Source organism: Thamnophis sirtalis, unplaced genomic scaffold, assembly GCF_051295495.1.
Source record: "Thamnophis sirtalis isolate CommonGarterSnake01/CBP01778 unplaced genomic scaffold, rThaSir2_p1.2 scaffold_6, whole genome shotgun sequence".
NCBI lineage: Eukaryota > Metazoa > Chordata > Lepidosauria > Squamata > Natricidae > Thamnophis > Thamnophis sirtalis.
The window spans coordinates 63,808,454-63,823,380 of record NW_028261386.1 but is presented as its reverse complement, the minus strand read 5'-3'; the positions used below and the strand labels follow the sequence as shown (position 1 = coordinate 63,823,380).

At 42.2% G+C, this 14,927-nt stretch overlaps 1 protein-coding gene across 5 annotated transcripts in view; it reads left to right on the top strand.

Moving 5' to 3' along the window:
- Nucleotide 1: 1 nt before the first annotated feature.
- CNST (consortin, connexin sorting protein) overlaps nt 2-14,927 on the top strand; it is a 43,524-nt gene continuing 28,598 nt past the window's right edge. For 3 of the 5 annotated variants that reach the window (XM_087717998.1, XM_014052308.2, XM_014052307.2), the window contains exons 1-2: nt 2-181; nt 4,649-4,739. The gene's annotated coding sequence lies outside the window, so the exon portion shown is untranslated. Of the gene's footprint in view, nt 182-374; nt 553-4,648; nt 4,740-14,927 lie in introns of those variants that run through there. The other 2 variants (XM_087717996.1, XM_087717997.1) reach the window with 2 other exon arrangements.

The window sequence follows — 14,927 nt, the reverse complement described above, 5'->3', positions numbered from 1 at the left end:
CTAGGCATTTAGTACTCGGTGGCGCGCACCTTTGGCTTCTACCGCTGCGCTCGGGAGTACCCCGGCGGGTGTCTCTGGATTCTTTGCGTCCCGTTCCTTCTTTCCGGCTTCCCGGTTCCTGATTTGACTGTGCCGGAGCGAGGGGCTGCCCGGGACTCTGGCGAGGTGGCCGCAGGCTGAGGTGAGAGAAGGAAAGCGACGAGGCTACTCTGCCGAGTTTACCGCAGCCCCGGGCGGGCGGGCGAGCTGGTTGTTTGGGTGGGCAAGAGTGAGGTCGTGTAAGCTGCGTGTTGCACCTGAAGTCTTGGTGAAGTAGTGCTGGTCCCGGGCGTAAAGGGGAACCGAGAAACCGGATCGGATCATTAAGCATGGTCGGGGATGGCACGGGAATCTCCTTCGCCGCTTGAGCGTAGGTCCCGGTAGGACTAGGAAGAGCCGCCGGATGTTTTCATAAGAAGAAAACATTAAGGTTGAACATATCGGATTCCTGTCTTCTTAACCTTCTGCTGCTTCGCTCCTGCCTTGCCGATCTGGTATTCATTGTGGATCAAGGTAATCGGTATACCTGGGACTGGCATTTGCGACCTCCTCGCATATCAACATAGATTTTCTGTTTGCGTTGGCAGGAGAGAGAGAGAGAGAGTGTGTGTGTTTTTCTCTCTTCAAGTAATCAGAATAAGGGACAATCCACTGTGATGCCGGGATAAAGTGGCTGTCTTCTTTATTATACTTGTGACTCATTCTTTCTTCAGAGGTCATAAGGACAGCTGGTTGTGGGGGTTGTTATCCCCAGATCAGTACAGTATGTCTCCTGTGGGGGAGGGCTGGATTAGATCATTTTAGTGGTCTTTTCCAATCCTGCAGTTTTATGAGTCTATGGTAACCTGTTAGTGTACAAAACTGGATTACATATTAAAAAGGTAAAGGTTCCCCTTGCACATGTGCTAGTCGTTTCCTACTCTAGGGGGCGGTGCTCATCTCCATTTCAAAGACAAAGAGCCAGCGCTGTACGAAGATGACTCCGTGGTCATGTTGCCTGCATGACTAAATACCAAAGGCACACAGAACGCTGTTACTTTCTCACCAAATGTGGTTCCTATTTTTCTACTTGCATTTTTTACATGCTTTCGAGCTGCTAGGTTGGCAGAAGCTGGGACAAGTAACAGGAGCTCACTCCATTATGCAGTGCTAGGGATTTGAACCACCAAACTGCCAACTTTTCTGATCGACAAGCTCAGCATTTTAGCCACTGAGCCACCATGTCCCTTTTGGATTACATATTAATAGTTGTTTATACTGATTATAGATCTAACCAATTTTTTCAAAAGGTACATAGCAAATACAGATGCCTATTTTAATGAAAGTAAGATATATGAAGAAGATAATAGCTTGAGGCTTGAAGGAGATACACCCACACACACACATAACAAACATTTACACTTGACATTGTTCAAATACAGTGTGCACACACACTATTGTACTGGGGTACCTCTGCATGAATCATTATTTGAAAACATGAACAACATAGGGGAGAGCAACAGAGGCTATAATTCAATCCTGAATTGTATATTCATTTCCTAGCTTTTGGCAAATGACATATTAATAGAGTTCACAAAAATGTTTAGCTAAAAGGCAATTTGCTACTTTGTAATTCAGACTGTCATGGGAACCCAGGCAGTGTTTTTGGTTTATGATGCATTATGCATTATGATGTGTTGATCCAGCCAGTTGATTAATTTAGTACACCATGCTGCACTTAATCGTAGTTTAGTGTATATTGCAAAAAAGGTTCATACATGTAGACCTTCCTTTGTGCAGGCTTTCTCAAAGGTTCAGAGAAGCTCAGGCATCAAGAAAGATAATTTGAATATTTTTGAAATAAAAAAAATAGATACAAAATCATTCAGACTTATGGAACCACAGATGGCCTTCTGCTTCCTTCTGACTTATCCTACCTTTGGGCCTAGCAAAAAAACAAAAAAACATTAAGAGAAAAGGAAATCCCTTCCCCTTATATCAAGTTGTACAAATGCTGTGGTTTATTGGAAAGCAGGTGGAGGTTATAATTTTTTTCTACTAACCTTCACTCCATTGTACCTTATTAAAAGGCTGTTTCAATTACCTTGAAAATTATTCAGAATCCTGCATTACTTACATTGAGGTTTTCTTTTGTTGGCATTTTCTTCTTTGCTAGGTCAATTTTAAGATTAATTAAAACCAGAAATGTTTGTAGGGTGGCATTGCTAAATGGATAAATCATTTGTGAATAGTGTATTTGTCTTCATGGTTTGTTGTAAAAGTGTGGAGATTGTTGTACCATATCACTTATATAAATGTGCCAAATATTTGACATAGATCTTGTTTTTTTTTTAATTTGAAGCTTTCACATTTGATTAAGAAATAAGTTCAGTTTCAGAGTTGGCAATAATCTTGAGATAGAATATATGTGTCTTGATCTTGTATGGTGTATATGTATTTAAGGTATATCTGATGGCTGGAGTTAACAGATTCATTTTAAGTTATAGTTAAGATATTTGTTAAAGGGGAATCCAGAAATGGATTATTACTTGTGAATACTAGGATTTACAGTAGTTGACCTCATGTTCATTTTTTATTTATTCTATCTTTACAGTGAAGCAAATTTTGTCTTCATTCAATTGCATAGGATATATTATTGCATGTTGCAGTATTTTACGGGATATCTCATTACAAGTATCCTGTAACAATCATTAAAACGGGGGTAAATAATTGTTGTTGTTAGTTGCAAAGTCGTTTCCGACCCATCACAACCCCATGGACAAGGTTCCTCCAGGTCTTCCTGTCCTCTACAATCTGGAGTCCATTTAAGCTCATGCCTACTGCTTCAGTGACTCCATCCAGCCACCTCATTCTCTCTCGACCCCTTCTTCTTTTGCCCTTAATCTTTCCCAGGATTAGGCTCTTCTGCAGTGAGTCCTTCCTTCTCATTAGGTGGCCAAAGTATTTAAGTTTCATCTTCAGGATCTGGCCTTCTAAAGAGCAGTCAGGACTGATCGGTTTGATCATCTTGCACTCCAAGAGACAAAATAATTGATAGACTTTATAAATATAACAGCCATATTAGCATTAAGGTGGGAAGTTCAGCAAGAACTTTAAGAAAAAATAGATATTAAATATCTGATGTATCATTTATACTAGAAATCTAGTAAATGGTGGTTCTTTCCCCACCAGCTCAGCTCAATAATTTGATTATATTCTTGTATCTACTTAAATCCCCACCCACCCCACCACAGCAACATACCTATATATTGATTGGAATGATCTTATTCAATGCAGAATGAATACAGGTTGGGACCCAGAGAATACCAGCACTTATTTTTCCAAGTTCCTTTCTGCTTCTTGAACAGCATACTCCAGCCTAGAGTCACATGGCAAACTATTGTTGAAACAGACAAACCTTTCCAAAGCAATGTGTGATACGGCATAGTAATTTTAAGTTTCAAGTTAAAAAACCCTGGAAAGCTCAACTTTCACAATCAGCCACATTAATAACTATATATATTATAAGTAGCCTTCAACTTACGACAATTAAGCCCCAAACTTCTGTTGTTAAGTGAAATTTGTTAAGTGAGTTTTGCCCCGTTTTAAGATCTTTCTTTCTACAATTGTTAAGTAAATCGCTGCAGTTGTTAAGTTAGTAGGACATTGAATCTGGCTTCTCCATTGACTTTGCTTGTCAGAAGGTCACAAAAGGTGATCCCATAACTCCAGGATATTGCAACCATCATAAATCTGAGTCAGTTTCCAAGAGTCTGAATTTTGATCACTTCACCATGGGAATGCTGCAACGGTCATAAGTGTAAAAAACAGTAAAAAGGTCACTTTTTTGTACTCTGTTTCCCTGAAAATAAGACCTCCCTGGATAATAAGCCCAATCAGGCTTTTGAGCACATGCGCTAAAATAAGCCTCCCCCGAAAATAATTCCTCCTTGAAAATATTGCAACACAGCAGCAGCCATGAGGTGACCACGCTTGCTGCCTTCCGCACCTCAAAAATAATAAGACTTCCCTGAAAATAAAGCCAAGCACTTATTTTGGGGGTCAAAAGAAAATAAGACCCTCTCTCATTTTTGGGAAAACACAGTAGTGCTGTTGTAACTTTGAATGGTCACTAAATGAACTGTTGTAAGTCAATGGCTATCTGTACTTATCTAACTGCATTGATGAACAATTTTAAATTTTATATTCTGAAAACAAATAAATTTAAGTTAACTCTGCTCTATCATCAAAACAGAAATCTGTTATGTAACAAGTTAGCCTCCTTAAAGGAAAGAATTTCATACCTTGGCACTTTTACAAAGACCAGCCCTTCTCACATTATGATTATGATCAAATTACGTGTTTTCAGTTGGTGGGGAGATGAGTGATCCTTAATCCATTGCATTCTTTCTTTCTTTCTTTTTAGATAGGTTATTTATTTACAAAGGTTTTTGCTTTCTGAAGAAAGTCAATAAAGTTACAGTAATTTATGAAGACTAAAATTTATATCATTTTAATAAATCAAAAAGAATTGGCACTATGTTCCACTAATTCTGATCTTCTTGTAGAAGATTTCTAACTAAGGCATTTATTAATGTATTAACATTTATATTTCTTACTTTTTTGGCAGATAGAATTGAAGCTAGATAGCTCTGTGCCTAAAATGATGATATCCTTTACCCTGCAGTATGTTTAAGAAGCATTTTACTTTTACAGCTATGGTAAGTGTTGCTGTTTAAAATGGAAATAAATAGAACTTAAAACAATTGAGAAAATTCAGATTGTTTGTTACATAAAACATGAACACCTTATTTTTACAGATGGAAATTGGGGTTTTTAATAATCATAAAAATATTCTATGATTCTATTCTATGATTCTAAAATAATAAAAATAATCATAAAAATAATCATAAAAATAATCATAAAAATAATCATAAAAATAATTAAAACTACTGATAAATGGGTAGTGATTTATAAATCCTTTTGGCAGCAGATGAAATTGGAGGATAAATCAGAATAATGTTTCATTTTAAAACAAAATGTTAACTTCCTTAAGTTATTACTAGCCTATGTAGAGTTCTGTTTGCAAAATACAGAATATTAATTGATATAAAATGTGGTAACTGTGAAAATTGAGAAGTCCCTGAAGCCATACCCTGCCAGGAACTAAATTAGAAGGTTATTTGCCCGGCTTCTACCAATTATGAATGTACTTATTAGGATTCACAGTTGACTACATATCTATAGTAATGTTATAAAAGATTATATATCTTACATCAAGCTCCTGTCCACATGTTGGAAATCAGAACTGTAAAGCCATATACCCTATTTCCCTGAAAATAAGACCTCCCCGGATAATAAGCTCAATCGGGCTTTTAAGTGCATGAAGCCCTCCCCCTAAAATAAGCCTGCCCCAAAAATATTGCAACACAGCAGCACCCATGAGGTGACCATGCTTGCCGCCTCCTGCATCTCAAAAATAACATGGCCTCCCCGAAAATAAGGCCAAGTGCTTATTTGGGGGGGGAGGTCAAAAGAAAATAAGACCCTGTCTTACTTTGGGGAAACACGGTATATAGAATTAGAGTTAGGAAGGAGGGATTTAAGCTGTCAAATTCAATTTCAAACTCAATAGGGAATCCAAATTAAACCAATCTCAGGAACCTATTTTCCATCCCCTGCTTGATCACATTCAACAAAAGTGATTGACATCCTTGCTAGATCATTGGTTCCCCTGATATACTACCCGTAAAATGCCTTTTTCCAACTCTCTCAAGAATGTTTTTTTAATATTCATTTGGAGTCATCTTGTAATTAAAACTTGCTACTGCATGTCCATCATTTAGATTTTAACCTTCCACTTTGCTACTTTTTTTTCAAATAGAGTACTACCATATCTCCCTTTCTCCTCACCTTTCATACAGGAGTTCAAAGTAGTATACATAAGGCATCCTTTTCCAATTTTTCCCCACCACAACTACCCTGTGAGGCAGGCCCTTTAAAGACGCTATCAGGAGTGGTCCCTTTGGCATGAGTATTAGGACCAGGCTATCAGGTGCACAAACAGGAAAAGGAAGGGTGGGATATAGCCAATAAAACATGGTTAATTACTGTAGGTAGTTTCACTTACAAACCAACATTTCTAATGAAGTAATTAAAGGAGTTTTTAATGTAGATTAATCAAAATAAACTAATGCTAGGGTTCAGGGTCATTTGGATAGTGAGATGGGCAACAAATACCTAAATACATGCTGTTTAAAACAAGAAACAATCTACATTTGGGTTCAGTGATCATGCAACAAACAAAAGCATGTTTCTGCCTTATTTGTTATAGCGTATTTGAGTTGAATATGTCCGAAGAAAGAAAAATTAGTAGGAATGGGTTAGCTAGGGTAAAACAAGAAGGAAACAAAGTCAAGAATAAAAGGGTGCTGAATGAAAATTACTGTCAGAGTGAGTGACCAGAATGCTAGAAATATATTGAGGCACTTTAATTATAGAGAGAGAATGAATTGCAAAACTTGTCCTCCTGATCACTCACTGGCAGGATTTAAGGCCTAAGCCTTTTCTTCTCATTCTTTCATGTTAATAGACTTCTGGTCATTATTTTCCCAGCCTTGAGATTGGTAGGCACCTGTTCAATTGTTACATAGCCAGTTTTAGATTGGCTTGATCAGCCCTGATTGCCCCTTTTCCAGCTTACGCCCTTATATATATGAAGGAAGAGTAAATTAATTGAAAGGAAATGGATGACAGAAAAAGTTATGATTAGACTGAGTCAATGAGATTCTCAAAAAGGAGGTAAGAAATTTAAAGAACAAATGACAGTATTATTAAATAATTTATAAGGAACAAAAAGTTGTAGAGATGATATCAGTGTATAATTTCCACTCTTGTCTTTTGAACGATTTCTCTGTTAAAATGAATTAGAATTTGTGTATTGATTGAAAGAAACAGATTAACTGAAATAAAAAAGTCAAATACAGATGGTCCTCTTTTAGTGACTGCCTTGTGTAGCAATGATTTACAGTTATGACAGTAATGAAGAAATAACTTTGCAAAGAATCCTTGCATTTATGACCCTATCAGATTTATAAAGCAAAAGATAATTGAAATAAGATTATAAGCATAGTCACAGTTACATGTAGTGATTTTTGTTAAAATCAAGTTGATTTTCCTATTTGTGGATGATAAACAAGGATTACCATTTTTTAGAAGAAATTTCATTTGCTGTAGCAGAAAATGATTTGTTGACCAAAACTGTACATTGCAGCTTTTCAAATTCAATCCAATAGAAGTCAAAACAGTGGGAAAATAAGCAATTGTTCCAGGAATGTGCCTTTAAATTTTGATTGATTTTCTAAAAGGAAATTTAGAAAAAATAATGCTTGACATTTATTTATTGAAAAATAAATTTCCTTTTTCTATTAGTGTAATTGTTAAAGATTTTATAAAGTAACATAGACTTGGAAAGATAAATGTTTAATTCTACATGCATATAGAAATATGTAATTATAAGGTACATGTGCAACAGGTTGCAGTGTAATACAAATACTATTAGATAAATAAGTTAATTATTTCCCAGGTAATTGAACATTTCCCTTTTTTACATCTCTGTTTAAACAACAACAAAAAATACCTGTTTTTCCACCTGTTCTTTCTTTTCACTGCTTTGTCTACTCCCTTAATCATTTTGATGCTAATACCTAAAAACCTTTTTTGCCACAATACATGGGAGAAGGGACAGGAGAAGGGTGGATAATCACATCATAAAGGGAATTAATATTTCCATTCAGCTAGATATTTGCAAAAATGCATGCAGAGATCATAAGTAACTCTAAGTAGCACCTCTCAATATTAGTGATAGCGATAGTCTTATATGAAAATAATTCCTGTATTCAAGTGCATACATTATAAGCAGTCCAATTTATTATTTTGACTAGTTAATAATTGGCTGTAAAAATATAACTCAGATTGTGAAACAAAATTTTGATTAAAAATTTAACACATTTCAGTCTTTTTCCTGAAATGATGTAGTCATCATCCCCACAGGACAGTCTTTAAAGATATGCTACTACCTTGGTACGCAAGTCACAGAGGCATAAGCTTCTGTTATTTTTTGTTCATTTTTCTTACAAACTATATATGTCGTAGTGTAACATTTTCACCAATACTATACAAGAGTTAAGGTTTTAATCAGAGGTTTGAATAATGTTGGAATGCGTATCTGGGATGCAGACATTTCTACAGGCTGGACCTGGGTAGTTTTCATAGAAAAATAAATGCAGCACATTCAGAAGGTAATTGTTTTGAAAGCATTTGATAGATCCAATACTATTTGGATCTATCTTTCACACAACAGATAGTCCTTGACTTACAACTATTCATTTAGTGTCTATTTGAAGTTCCAGTGTCACTGAAAAAAGTGACTTATGATAGTTTTCACACTTATGATCATTGCAGCATCCCCATAGTCACATGATCAAAATTTGTAAGCTTGGCAACTGGCAAGTATTTATGACATGAACACAGAATATAAAATGACAAACTTTTGTCAAATTAAACTTACTTTTAGATAGGTTGTAAAGTATGAATATAGCCAAATATCCAAGAGTTTAGATTATATGTATTCCTAATATCTCACAGTTAGGAAGGGAAAACTTTCTTTCTTCACAGGTTCTAAGTTCTTGAAATTATTGAAATCACTTTTACCAAAGTTAAAAATAAAGAAATTCAAGTAGTCACTAGACAACCCATAACACCTTGGATCATCCTTTCAGAAATATTTTCTGTCCAGATCAGTGGTGGGATTCAGAAATGTTTACTACCGGTCCTATGGCGTGGCTTGTGAGCGTGACGTGGTTAGGTGGGCATGGCAGGGGGAGGATACTGTAAAATCTCCATTCCCTCCCCACTCCAGGGGAAAGTTACTACAAAATCGCCATATCCTCCAGATCAGACTCTGAAGGCAGAGAATGGATGGGAGCGGGGCCAGTCAGAGGTATTTACCAGTTCGCCAAAGTATTCAGAATTTCTGCTACCAGTTCTCCTGAACTGGTCAGAACCTGCTGGACCAGATTCTTCAATTCCTTCACAGTGACAGAACTTCTAATTTACTGCGTTCACTGGAAATGCTGAGATACATTCAGAGATGTATTTGCCTTGAAAATAGCCCATGTTGAATTGTGTATGGGAGTCAAACATCAGCACAGTACATGTTTTATGATTTTTGTAATATGTCATAAACTGCTTTATATTGTTTATGTCATTACTTGTTTTATAAAATTTGCCAAATTTCAATTCAATGGGAGTCGTGGGTCTGCATTTTTTAAACGCATTCTGTAACTTAGCCCATTTGAGATACCTTGGTTGAAAAGATTTTGCCTTTTGGTCCATTGTTTGCCTACTAAATCAGAGTTTTAAAACTGAAGCATATTGATGAGAGTCCAGTACAATAAATAATATTATGATTATGTTGCAAACAATGTTTGAATGGATAAATAATGTTATGATTATATTACAAACAATTGTTTAAATGGATAGATGACTTTTTTTGCCACGTTAATTGGAACTTGCAAAATCCATATCCTCAAGTAGGTATATTTCATAAACTGTTGAACAGCAAATTTAACAATGTACTGTTTGCTCAGTAAATAATACTTGTCTCCTTGGCTAATGAGGAGTTATGGGAAAGAAGATGACATAGAAAAGGTTACAAGAAGAATAAGATTAAATATGTCTTAATACAAGAACTAATAAATATTGAACATATCCTGTTAGAAGCAGTATTTTTAAAGCATACAAAAATTGGCATGAAGGTATTGAATTAAGGGGCACTGCGAGGAGAGTCCAATGCTGGATTAACACAGCCTATCTGCCCTTGGACTGAGTGATGTTTTTCTGTTGACCACGCCTCCCTTTGCCTCTACATGCTCAGTTTGAAAACGAAGAAGACAGTCCTGTAGTCAGTTACAGTCAATACAGTCACATCGTGTAAGAGAAATAAACACCCCGGGCGGGTTTGGACTCTCCTCGCAGTGCCCCGAGAACGACCGTTCAGGTAAGCCAACGGTCTTTCTCCAGTGCACTGCTCGGAGAGTCCAATGCTGGGACATACCCAAGCTATTGAGTCCCAGGGTGGGGAAGCGCCGGAGCCTCTGGAACTTCAGCTACTCTTTGCAAAACTCTTCTCCCAAAGGAGGCTTCGGCTGAGGCAAAAGTGTCAATTCTATAGTTTTTAATGAAGGCCGTGGGGGATGCCCACGTGGCCGCTCTGCAAATGTCAAGAATAGAAGCCTATGTCGCCCAGGCCACAGAAGCTGCTGCGCTACTAGTGGAGTGTGCGGTGACCCGTCTTGGAGCAGTCTTGCCCTAGTGTTCATATGCCAGCTTAATGCAAGCGCGCAGCCAACGACCCACTGTGTGTGAGGAGACCTTGTGGCCAAGGGACGCAGGGAGGAAGGAGACAAAGAACGCCTCTGAACGGCAAAAGTCTTTTGTTTTCTTTACATACGTGCGCACCGCTCGTCTCACGTCCAACTTATGCCATTCACGCTCTGTAGGGTGAGAAGGATGGGGACAGAAGTTGGGCAAAATAATCTCTTGAGTCCTATGAAACAGAGAGCTAATTTTTGGAGTAAAGGACGGATCAAGTCTCAGAATTACTCTGTCCAGGTGAACCACGCACAGATCCTCCCTGACAGAAAGTGCTGCCAGCTCGGATACCCTGCGTGCTGACGTAACAGCCACCAGGAAGGCAGTTTTGATGGTAAGGTGGCGTAGACTGGTCGTGCGCAAAGGTTCAAATGGAGCTTTCGTCAGAGCCTTAAGCACAAATGGAAGGTCCCATGATGGATACTGGTGAACAGCTGGCGGGCTGATGTTCGCAGCTCCCTTAAGAAAGCTCTTGATCTGAGGCTGCTGACTCAGAGAGTGAGAGGAGCCCCTGGCCAGGATAGTGGACAGCGCTGCAACCTGACGTCTAAGGGTGCTAACAGCGAGGCCTTTATCTAGACCCTCCTGCAAGAAGTTTAGGGTCTGATGAGGCCTCTATGTCTCTAGTCTTGCACCACTGTGAGAATGCAGCCCAGGTGGCATCGTAGATTCTAGTAGTAGAAGGCCTCCTGGACGCTTGTATCGTTCGAATGACCTGGTCAGAGAACTTCTGCTTCCTCAGGAGTTCCCCCTCAAGTGACAAATGGCTAGCTGTAGCCACTGGGGCTCCGGATGGCTGATGGCCCCCTGGCTGAGGCAGATTTGGTCCTGAGGGATTCGCCACGGTCTCTGAACTGAGAGACTGACCAGGTCTGTGTACCAGGGCCTTCTGGGCCAGAAGGGAGCTACCAAGATGAGGGTTGCCTTTTCGGCCAGGAACTTGTTCACCACCTGAGGAATGAGCGGAAGTGGAGGGAAGGCATACAGCAGTCCCTGAGGCCACACGGACCTCAGCGCGTTTGTTCCCTCCGCTAGGGGCGAGTGATAACGACTGAAGAAGCGTGGGAGATGTGTGTTGTTGTGTGTGGCAAACAGGTCTACTTGTGGTTTGCTGAATCTCCTCACGATCTGCTGGAACAGGTCCGGGTGCAGGCGCCACTCCGAGTGGTCGATGTGTTGGCGGCTCACCCAGTCTGCTTCCCAGTTGCTGATGCCGGAGATGTGATCTGCATTGAGAGAAGCCAGATGACACTCCGCCCACCTGCCCAGAGCTTCTGCCTCAAGCATGAGGGCCTTTGAGCGAGTGCCCCCCTGCCGGTTTATATGTGCTTTGGTCGCCACATTGTCTGTCATTAACAGTACATGAACCCCTTTTACGAGAGCGGAGAACCTTTGCAGTGCGAGGCAAGCTGCCCTCAGTTCCAGCCAATTGATGCTCTGAGCAGCCTCCCTCTGAGTCCACTGGCCTTGGGCTAGATGACCCTGACAATGGGCGCCCCACCCCAGGAGACTGGCGTCCGTGGTGACAACTAGTCTTTCTGGCTCCTTGAACAAGCAGCCCTTCCTGACTGCCTTGGACCTCCACCATGCCAGAGATCAGATCACCTTTCGCAGGAGCCGAACGCGCCTGTGTGAGTTGCTGATCTTGGCCCTCTCCATGGGTAGCAGGAACCACTGCAGCTCCCGGGCGTGGAGATAAGCCCAGGGGACCACCTTCAGGCACGATATCATTATCCCCAGGAGCTGGGACAGCTGGATGATTGGTACCGACCTGGCAAGGCTGCAGTGCTTCACTCTGCGTCTCAGATTCGACAGCCGGTCTGGAGAGAGAAATACCTGGCAAGAGGTGGAGTTGATGACTGCACCCAGGTGCTGTATACAGGTGGATGGCCGGAACTGGCTCTTCTCCATGTTGACAGAGAAGCCATGTTGCTGCAGAATCTGCACAGTTAGAGTGACATCGCGGTGTGCCTGCTTGGTGGTGAGAGAATGAATAATTATATCGTCCAAATAACATTCCAGACGAACCGGATGACTGCGGAGGTGGGCCGCTAGCACTGCTAGTATTTTGGTAAATGTTCTGGGCGCAGATGATAGCCCGAAGGGAAGCGCTCTGTATTGATAATGCTTCCCTTCCGAACAGAACCTCAGGAACCGCCTGTGGGCCGCATGGATGGGGACATGCAGGTAGGCCTCTTTGAGATCTATTGATGTCAATAGGTCCCCCTTCCTTACACAGTCCAGGATGGAGTGGAGTGACTGCATCTTGAACCTCTTGTAAGACAGATGCTGATTCAGGCTTTTGAGGTCCAAGATGGCCCTCCACCCCCCCACCCCCCTGAGCTCTTGGGCACAAGGAAGAAGATAGAGTAGAAGCCCCTCCCCTGCTGATCCCTGGGGACTGGCTCTATCGCCTCTATCTCTAGAAAATGGCAGATTTCTGCTCTCATGTGCTCCCTCCCTCTTTTCTGGGTTCCTGGGGGTAGGGCAGCGAAGAAACGTCCTCTGGGGGAAGGTTAGAAAGTCCAGGACAAGGCCCCTCCGAATGGTGTTGAGGACCCACTTGTCCGATGTTATCTCCTCCCACCTGTCGGCATACAGCCGCAGCCGCCCTCCGATGGGAGGATCCCTGCGACTGTCAGTTTCCTTTACGAAAAGTTCGGGAGCTACCACTGTTGTTTCCGCCTCCTCGGAATGGCCTCCAAAAGGAAGACTGGGATTGGTTGGCACGAGAACCGAAAGAGGATCTGTCTTGATGCCTATCCCCCCCTGCCTGAAAGGATCTCTGGTAGGAGGAAGGGTGAGAAGATTGCCCTGCTTCCTGATTTCTGTAAGGTCTCTTACGAAAGGACCCTGCCCCTTTACGGTCACCCCTTTTAAGAGTTGCAGGAAGGATTTTGCATTTGTCTTTAGTTTCTGTGACAAACTTGTCCAGAGCCTCTCCGAACAGAAGGCCTCCCTTAAATGGGGCTGATGCCAGCTTCCATTTGGCTTTCATTTCAGCCTGCCAATGTCTAAGCCATAGGAGGAGGCGTGAAGTGATATTGGAGGCTAGGGCCCTGGATGAGAATTTGGCAGCTGTCAAGGTGGCATCCGCCGAGTACTCAACAGCAGTAATGATTTTGGTCAGCTCATGGCGCCCTCTAGACTTCCTGGGGGGCGGCCGAGATCTGAGTTGGCGCAGCCAGAATAAGGTGGCCCTGATAAAGAAAGAAGCAGAGGTGGATGCCTTAATGGCCCAGGCAGACGCCATGTGTGTTTTCTGGTACGCCTTTTCCGACCTCTTATCTTCTGCCTTTAGTCCCTCTAGGAGCTCAGCTGGCAGGTTTGAGTTGGAAGTCAGGGACACAACCGGGGCATCTACTTCAGGGAACTTCAGGATGTCTTCCATCCCTCCCCTCCAGGGCATACAGTGCCCTGTCACCCCCACTGGGGTTGGTCAGCGTGCCTGGCTGTAGCCACTGGCGCTGCACCGCATCCATAAAGAGGTCAGGTACTGGAATGACCTCAGGTGCTGCTACTGTTTCTTTGAACAAGCCATGTTTGTGATCCTTCTCAGGCTTGGAAGTGGGGCCTAGCTCCGTAGCCATCATGGCCTTGTGCAAGATGGATTTAAATAAAGACGGCTTAAACAGGCCAGTGAAGGCCGGTTTGTCAGGGGTAAGGTCTTCGTCTTCAGAAAGAGCGAAAATTTCCCCTTCCTCTTGCTCAGAACTGGAAAACTCAGAATGAGATGGGCTGGAGGAGCCAGAAGAGGATACAGGCTCTTTGGAGGTGGAGGCCTTAAGTTGGTGCTTTTTCTTTGGGGCCTTGTCCTTGCGGGAGCCCCTGTGCTTAATTCCTTCAGCTATCCCCTGCGAAATGGCTAAGGAAATCACCTCCCTCATCTCATCCGAGAGAGTAGGCCTTTTACCCCTCTTCAATTTCTGCTTGCTGGGCCTGCGATGGCCAGGCCTGCCTGAGCTGGATTCACCCTTTTCACACTGGGAATCCTGGATAGAGTCACGTTCCTCCCCAATGGAGGAGCTAGGGGAGTCAGGGTACCCCCAAGAAGCCTCTGGAGATGGATCCCTTGATCTATAGTCATACCCAGACAGGAATTAACTGTCCCCATGGGATTGGGCCTCATGATCAGGGGAAGCTAACTCCCTGCTGCGATGGTTCAGGCTAGGTTCTGGCTGATGGGGCCTAGAGACCTCCCTGGGATCCACTGTGGCTCTTGGTGAAGACCTTTCATTGGAGCCCTTGTGCCCTTTGCCTTTTTTAGCTGAGGGATCCAGCTTGCTGCGCTTGCTGGAGAGCCCTGCATGCTCCCCTAAGGCCTCCCTGCATTCCTCTGTCATGCTCAGGGCACCCACGGGGCCTGGAAGCTAGCTGGAGCTGGTATGGGCACGCGCTGGCCAAAACAGCTCAAAAGATGCTGGCAGACTCTTCAGGAGGGAAGGGCCGCCTGTTGGTCGGATTCTTTCCTCCCA